Raw genomic sequence first — 8866 nt, forward strand, 5'->3', positions numbered from 1 at the left:
ATTTTTGGGTCATATATATACTAGATAGATAGATAGATAGATAGATATTATTTAATTTCTTCGTTAGAAGAGACATCGTTACAGATGAATAGATTTGTATAAATACATTCGTGAAAACGAACAAACACATTACAAACAAGCTGAATAGATGAACATGTTATAAAGTAAATGTTGAATTTAGCAATATTTTAATGGAAATAATACAAATTTAGTGAAATAAGACAATTTGAGAAATGCTTTACTTCTAAATGTTTAAAGTTTAACAATACAATTTGTTCTATATCCGTAAGTAATGCAATGCATATGTAGATACCTCAGTGTTAAAAGTTTTAATCTCATTTGCACAAACGGGTGCCTGAAGATAGTCGACAATTTATGAACGAAGTTAAGAACCTTTGAAAACATTCAGCATTCTATCTGATTCTCCGAGATCAACTGCTGGGAGGCCCCTAACCATTTCAATAATTTGTTGTTCAGGGCTAAATGCACATATAAAATTAAATTAGCCAAACCAAGTGACTTTTATGAGGAAATTCCAGAGAATGAAGCAAGACAAAGAAATAGTATGAACTGCTATTTCGTCAGTGAATAGTAGTGCAGTTTTGACAAAGAACATTGGATTTTTTGGAGAAAAATGTACATAAAACTAGTACAGAAGAGAATACTTCGGGTAATAAATCCCTGTATAGTTTTGATATGTACCGCAAGTGGCATGGTATCCGCATTTAGAAACCGACCTCGCTTGATTGAGGATTCGTTAGTTAAACTCGCTCTCAATTCATACTTATTATAGACCTTTATGGAATTGTTTATAAGCTTTTTCCAAATATGCATACTAATAACTTCTGCATTATGTAAGTAATTCGCTAGGACATGTGTTAAGGCATATTTTTCAAGCATTCTGTATATGTCGGAAATGAAACCAGTTACCTTATGTGGCACGGACATATATGTCACCAGACGTTGGTTAAATATGATTCGTATACGTTTGGTCGTATCTAACACGCATAGTTGACCAAAAAGTAGTAGCTTCCTTCTGTCAATAATTGATTTTATTGGATGAATGCCAATATAGGATGGCGCTTTACCTGAGCGTGTACATTGAGACAAAGCTTGCATGTGCTTAATGCACTGCCGGTGAGCTCTTTCAAGGGATACTGTTTTGAGGCAGTAATGGTGTTTCACAATGCGCACCCGTATAAAGCTTTTGGTAGAACAATTGATTCATAAATTTTCGTCGTTGTTAACGGATGTATTCATCCGCGGTGGAGGCCAGATTCTACTAAGCTGAAGGAAGTTTTGTGCATATTTGAACAAGCTAAATTGGTGGGTTTATTAAGGTCGCCATATTTGTCGCTCAGAACACCTAGGTGAACATAAGTAGTCGCTTCGCCTACTTCTTCCTGTCCGATGTGCCATATGAGCGATAGTGATTTGTAGCGGATCGGAGTTTCATTGTAGACAACGACTTTGCATTTAGATGCTTTGTACAGGTACAAAGAAACAACACTGCGTTAGTTCATCGAGACCGTAAGTTGTCAACGACCTGAGAACCATATCATCAGCTGAATTTGGGCATGAAAAGCTAGTGTTATTAATATTAAGACCAGACTCCTCTCTGTCGAGGCTTCCCAAAAGATTATTTATAAATAGACTATACATAAAAGCTCTGCTGACTTGGCCTTGTCATGCGCCTTGTAACATATTAAACCATTGAGACGTTATGCCGTGCGTTTTAATACTACTGTGTGCGTTTTCGAGTAGATTACAGTATATATTTAATATTTTGTTGTAAAGTTTCAAAAATAGGAAACTATGGGGTACATAGCCAAATGCATAGATACGATTTATTATCACGTGCGTAGTTGATACATTCATGTACCATAAACGCCATCATAAGACAACTTACATTTTTCTGGAAGCCACATTGTAACGGACTGAACGATTCACATTTACTTTGTTCTGTTAAATCAAGTAGCTTTTTTTGGTAGAGTTTGAGAACGGTCGAGAATAATGATATGACTCTGTAACTACTAGGGTCTTTCTTGTTGTTTATCGCCACCTTTGTACATAACTGTTATAATGCCTTTTGTAAGATCATCTGGACAATATTCGTGTATCGCCATTGCGTTGAAGTGTTGTTATGACCTTAAATAATAAGTATCGCCTGTTGTAACATTGGGTCAACAATTTATACATAATTATTGGGCCAAAGCCCCAACTATACATTGGGTCTGACCCAGTAAGTTAGTGTTGTGAGGTTTAACCTCTTTTGCAAAGATTTACTGATATATATATATATATAGGTATACATGTTCTATCAAAGCAAAAGTAAGTCAGTTGAAATCCTGTAATTCCTCCCAGCACCACTATTTCTGGTAGGTCCGAATAGGTGGGTATAAGACTTCAGGCCCAATGAGTGGGTAAGTTTAAGTATATATACATATATATATTTAATGATATGGTTTGTGTATAAATAAAATAAAGTGATTGTATCAAACTAAATACGTTAATAGTACCATACATCATTAATTTCTACAACATCAAATCGAAAGCGTGTTTTCCTTCGAGTTTACACCTTATTACTAAAACAAGTTCACCATGTAATCAAAGTTATAGTATATACTGTTTGGACGTTGATGTTCACAATGTAATTAAAGTTCCAATTGAACTCCCCCCTTTTCCAAGTTGGAAATACATTATTCTATATTGCACTCCACTTTGAAGAAAAGCTATTGACTTATTTTATCGATAGATTTTACTTTTTATTAGAAGCAAAGGAAAAGTCTTCATTGGAATTATATTAAAATATTACATGCTTTGCGTTCATTTTCTTCACACAACATTTTACAGTTGGATATTATAACACTACCATTAACGCTTAAAGACAATTCGTTAAATTGTATATGGTCAAAATCAGATCACAGTCGGTGTAAAGTGGTGAGGCATCGGAAGATTTATAAAGAGGCTAAACTCAATATAACAAAACATGGATGCATAAAAAGGTTTATGTTGTTTCCCGGCTCGTATAACATAATACTAGACCAAACGTAAAGCCTGCTGTTCAGCCTGTGCCTAAAGTACCAAGTTCCATGAAACAAAAAGTCAAAGATAAGCTTCAGAGAATGGAGTCACTAGGCGTTATAATATACGACACATTAAACAAACTGAATGCGTGAAAGCGTTCGTAACAGTGACATAAATCCCTGGTGATGTATGTATCGACCAGCGACTTCTGTATGAAGCAATATTACGATAATTTTATCCGATAAAAACAGTGCTGACATAGTTTCAGAGATGCCTAACGCATTCTATATGTGAGAAGCTCCGTTTGGAATTGAGTCCATTCAGGAAATGTATCAGCGTTTCATGACAGTGATGATACAGGATCTAGAAGGAACGCAGGTGATAGTACTTGACATCATATTCTTTGAGAAAAACATCCAAGAACATGAACAAAAGACTAAAGCGAGTATTAAACAAAATGCAGCAAAACAACGTAAAACGGATATTAAGAAAATGCTAGTCCCGAAATAAAAAAGTCAATTATGTGGGTCATAAAATCAGCCAACAGGGACTTGAGGCAGACCTTGAAAAGGTCAGAACTGATCAATACATGGTTAGACCTCAAAATAAGAAAGAAGCACCCGCATGTCTAAGCTTCATCACATACCTGCAGAAATGTTTGCCAAATATGTCAGAGATAAGTGCGTCAATTCGAAAATTGTTGGTAAAGGACATGCAGACTGGCAGTGGGAAATTACAATAAGAAAGCTTTAAAACAATAAGAAAATGACATCGACAACACATGTTTTAGTTTAAAGAATCCAAGTTAGAGTCTAAAGTTCAACGTATATTCTAGTTCATTTAGACTTGAAGCAGTCTTTCAGCAAAACGAAAAAATAACTGCATATTCATCCCGCGCATTGAATCCAACACAGTAGAGATCATTTTAAATTGAAAAAGGGACTATTGCAATTGTGTTCGGTTGAAAAAACATTAGCATGAGTTTACAGTAGAGGCGGATCACAAAGAGTATTTTCAAGGTAAAATCTAAATCTGGTAAAACTATGTTTGGGTCAAGAAACAAATTACCAGATACTCAGGACAAAATACCGGAGATTAATATCAATCAAATACAGTTGCGTGCTAATATACCTATGTCTGAGCTGAAATAGAGGGTGTTGAAATAAAGCTTCTGAAGAAGATGAGGACATGCGATGTATCAAACCCTTGATTGAGAAAGGATGACCAGAAAGTAAGTACCAGACACCATTAAACGCTTAGACACAACCTCCCGAATATGTTGATGGAATTGTAAACAAAGCGTTATAGGTTATAATCCCAAAACGGCTAAAACGTGAAATGTTGCACATTGTGCATCGAACACATCAATGTTTGGTAGCATGACACAAGAGAGCGTGCGAATTAATGTTCTGGTACGTATTGATGAGAGACGGAAAGGATACAGTAGAGAAATCTAAAAGTTGTCCACTGAACACTAGTAAAATGGATCATAAAGAGCCGTTGTTGCCCAGTGAATGTCTGATAGGCCGTCATCAAAGATCGGTGAAGATGTGTTTGAATAACAAGGCTGACATTATTCGTTGACTGGACAATATTTTTCAAAATGACCAGAAGTTGAAAAGCTCGATTGGTTACGTTCAAGAAATATCATCGCGTATCTAAAAATTAAGCGATTTGGCTACATTGATGAATGTGTTACGGATAATTGACCGCAATTCGCTTGTAGTCAATTAAAGGAATTTGTCGAAGAGTGAAAAACATACAACATCGAGACCGCGTTATATTCAAAGAATGGGACAAACCGAAAGATATGTTCAAACAATCACGCATATGCTTAAGAAAAGTGAAGATTTCAACAAGACATATAGTGTGCGATGAACTTTACACGTTGATGTCCAAAGAAAAAGTGAACATGCGTATTAAAGGTTGAAAAACTGAACATTCAATTAGAACGTTTATTATTGAATGACTAAGCAATATATGTTTAAGTAAGAACAGCCTTATGGCTAAGTACGATGCTTTCAAAACCATTGAAAACATTGTATACTTTCTTGAATCTCAGATAAAGGGGGATGTTACATATGTGATATTGCAATGTTAATGTTTACCAGTCTTTGATGTGTTTTACAAGATTTAAGTCCCTGGTATACTCTTTTTAATAAAGATATTAATGGTTTAACATATCTGTGTTAAATACGTTACCGACCATTATTAAAGTCATTTAAAAATTATTTGGTTTGTATAGCACTGTAGTTTGGCAGAACGTTCTCATTTTATAATGTATCGTAATCATAATCTTCATCATTAAACACAACAACAACTATATCATCATCACCATCGTCATCATCTGTTTTTACGCAGCATCACACTATCAAGAACTTGGTTATTTTGAACACTAATAGCATTAAACTAAGCTACACTTTATTAACTATACATTCGAGCACTATATCAATAACTACACAAGTAAAATACTAGGACGGTTACTAATCTAGCTAAAGTCCTTCTGCTATTAATCTAACAGTATATTGCAAAACTGCCAACAGTTTATTCAGATTAACTTTACACTAAAATAAATTACCTTCATTAAAAAGAAGCGCCATTTAGTTTAAATATTGTTTGATGTTAAGTGATGTTAAGTTATAAATAATCAACGGTAAACACAATCAGACAAAATGTGTTTTACATCATTAAACACATTAGCATGACATTATATGCATATTTAATGATTCTGATGCAATCGTATGACATAAACTGAATGTATTTTCATCAGGAAGCTTCAAAAATCATTTTTTTTAATGCATGGACAACATGTTCTTATTTTGTTAAATAAAATATTGCAGGAAAGTATTTTATTGATACCAATTAATTATTGATATATTTTTATTTCACACTGTAACACAGTTTGGTTGTTATTTCTCATAAGCCAACTGATTTAAGAGGAGAAACAATGTATTGTAATTATTATTTAAATACAGATATATCTTAAACAATGAATTTAGTTATTATGTCACACATACACTCCATTCCACTGTTGTACTCACTAAACATGTTCCCAAATATCCAGGTGCGAAAGTGATATGAGTAGATAATTTGCAGGGCTCTAGCGGGCATACGTTTAAGTTAATTGCGGCGCAAGTGTAAAATAAAAAAACATTCTTAAAAGCTTAAAATTCTCCGAGTATGTGAACAAATTATTCAAACTATCAAGGTTCACAGGTTCACTTGCTCATAATTAATTTCAAGACCCTTAAGTATAGGATTGTTGACTGTTTCAAAAGGCGGATTACTTTACCATCCTGTGTATTCTCCATTTGTAAGGGTAAAAATAATATCGTGAAATATGTAAATTCAATAGTTATAAAAATACAATTAACACACAACTAGTGAGCAATCATAGGTATAATATGTATAATATGTATACAACTAAATCAAGTTAATCGCTGCATTGATGCAATACAATAAAACTGTTTCTCATTAGAATGTTTTACCCATTTAAAAATACATTTTTATTAATATATTTCAAACGATAACTGACACAGGTGTATCACTACTGCTTAAATACTAAATAATAACACGAATTCTTAAATCAAGTAAACATATAACGAGATTTGTTCCATGCATACAGTGGTTAAATATACCATAGGGCAATAATAAAATCACAATGAACAAAGAAATCCCATGATAAAAGGTAACAATCGAATGGCTAATGGCAAGGCTGTTTGTTTGCATACAACGTCCATAATGAAACAATATAGTTATTTTAACGCGATGATTATCAGTTATTGATCACAAAAAGCATATATCCAATAATTATTTCGTATATAGGTATATTAAAATGATAAAGATTACTTAATTTTGCAAAATTTCAGTTAAGCATAGTTTTTTCGGTGACCGGTTTAAAGATGAAAATGTATTCAAAATAATTAAATAACACCTAAATATTTCTTTAAATAACGTATTTTATTTGAGAACGATCTGAAGTGATGCATCAATCTGAAGCAACTAGGAAACAAATACGAAATTATAATTTCACATACATTATATGTACTGCGTTTGAATTCTGAAAACAACTTACAGTGTCTGTAGGCTCGACAGTCCTTTAAATGCATCCGCAGGAAGGGATGCGATCAAGTTGCCGGATAAATACCTGGAATAAAAACAAAAATAACTGAAGTAATCAAATAATAATATTCTAATGCGAAACAAATAATCATATATTTCAAATAAGCTAAGAAATGGTTAATGTGCATCTGCTTATGCCACAAAGCGGGAAAGACTATATTCAAATTACACGTTCCAACATCAAACAGCACACTCAAACAAATGACACACATAAGACAACGGCACACATCAGAGACAGTTCTTCCGTACAATACACCCCGATAAATCATCACCATCATTATCATCATCATCATCTGAACAATATAAGAAGCACCATCCCATCAAAATTAACGAGGACATGATTTGTTTGCATACAAGTCACATTTAACTAAGCACCAATTTATAAAATTAACTATAAATATTAGTACTGTATCAACGACAACACAATTGCGTAAAACGTTACAACAACTAAATAGCTGTCCTTATACTACTACTCACCTAACAGTACATATTCAAACCGTTTTCAATTAATTCAGATTTAACCTTTAGTTTTTTCTTATTATATTTATAAAAAAGAAGCGCTATTTAGTTTGAATAGTGTTTGCTGTTTATTACATAAATTATTAACGGCAAAAATACTGATACAAATTGTGCTTTAAACATATAAAACACATAAGCGAAGATAATTAGTTATTGATCACAGAAAAGCATATATTATGATGATGATGATATGATGATGATGATGATGATGATGATGATGATGATGATGATGATGATGATGATGATGATGATGATGATGATGATGATGATGATGATGATGATGATGATGATGATGATGATCATGATGATCATGATGATGATGATGATGATGATGATGATGATGATGATGATGATGATGATGATGATGATGATGATGATGATGATGATGATGATGATGATGATGATGATGATGATGATGGTGATGATGATGATGATGATGATGATGATGATGATGATGATGATGATGATGATGATGATGATGATGAGAGAGAGAGAGAGAGAGAGGATGATGTTGTTGTTGTTGATGATGATGATGATGATGATGATGATGATGATGATGATGATGATGATGATGATGATGATGATGATGATGATGATGATGATGATGATGATGATGATGATGATGATGATGATGATGATGATGATGGTGGTGGTGGTGATGATGATGATGATGATGATGATGATGATGATGATGATGATGATGATGATGATGATGATGATGATGATGATGATGATGATGATGATGATGATGATGATGATGATGATGATGATGATGATGATGATGATGATGATGATGATGATGATGATGATGATGATGATGATGATGATGATGATGATGATGATGATGATGATGATGATGATGATGATGATGATGATGATGATGATGATGATGACGACGACGACGGCGGCGACGACGAAGACGATGATGATGATGCAGTTGATGATGATTAAAAGTGCGAGCATTCGCTGATTGCAGTCATGCATTTTTCAAGTTTCAAGGTTCAATATACAAGTGAAAGCATCGCTATTCTTGCTTAATTACTGGACAAACATCCGCCACATGTTGGGAACTTGGGGGGCACTTTGGGTCACTTATGTTTATGACACCCGTTTGGGTTATTTTAAAAGGTTAACCAATGATAATCAAACGGTGCTTCTTTGTTTTTACAAGTAGCAATTCACCTAAATATTGTTTGTG

Source organism: Dreissena polymorpha, unplaced genomic scaffold (genome assembly GCF_020536995.1).
Source record: "Dreissena polymorpha isolate Duluth1 unplaced genomic scaffold, UMN_Dpol_1.0 chrUn047, whole genome shotgun sequence".
In the NCBI taxonomy this organism is placed as follows: Eukaryota; Metazoa; Mollusca; class Bivalvia; order Myida; family Dreissenidae; genus Dreissena; species Dreissena polymorpha.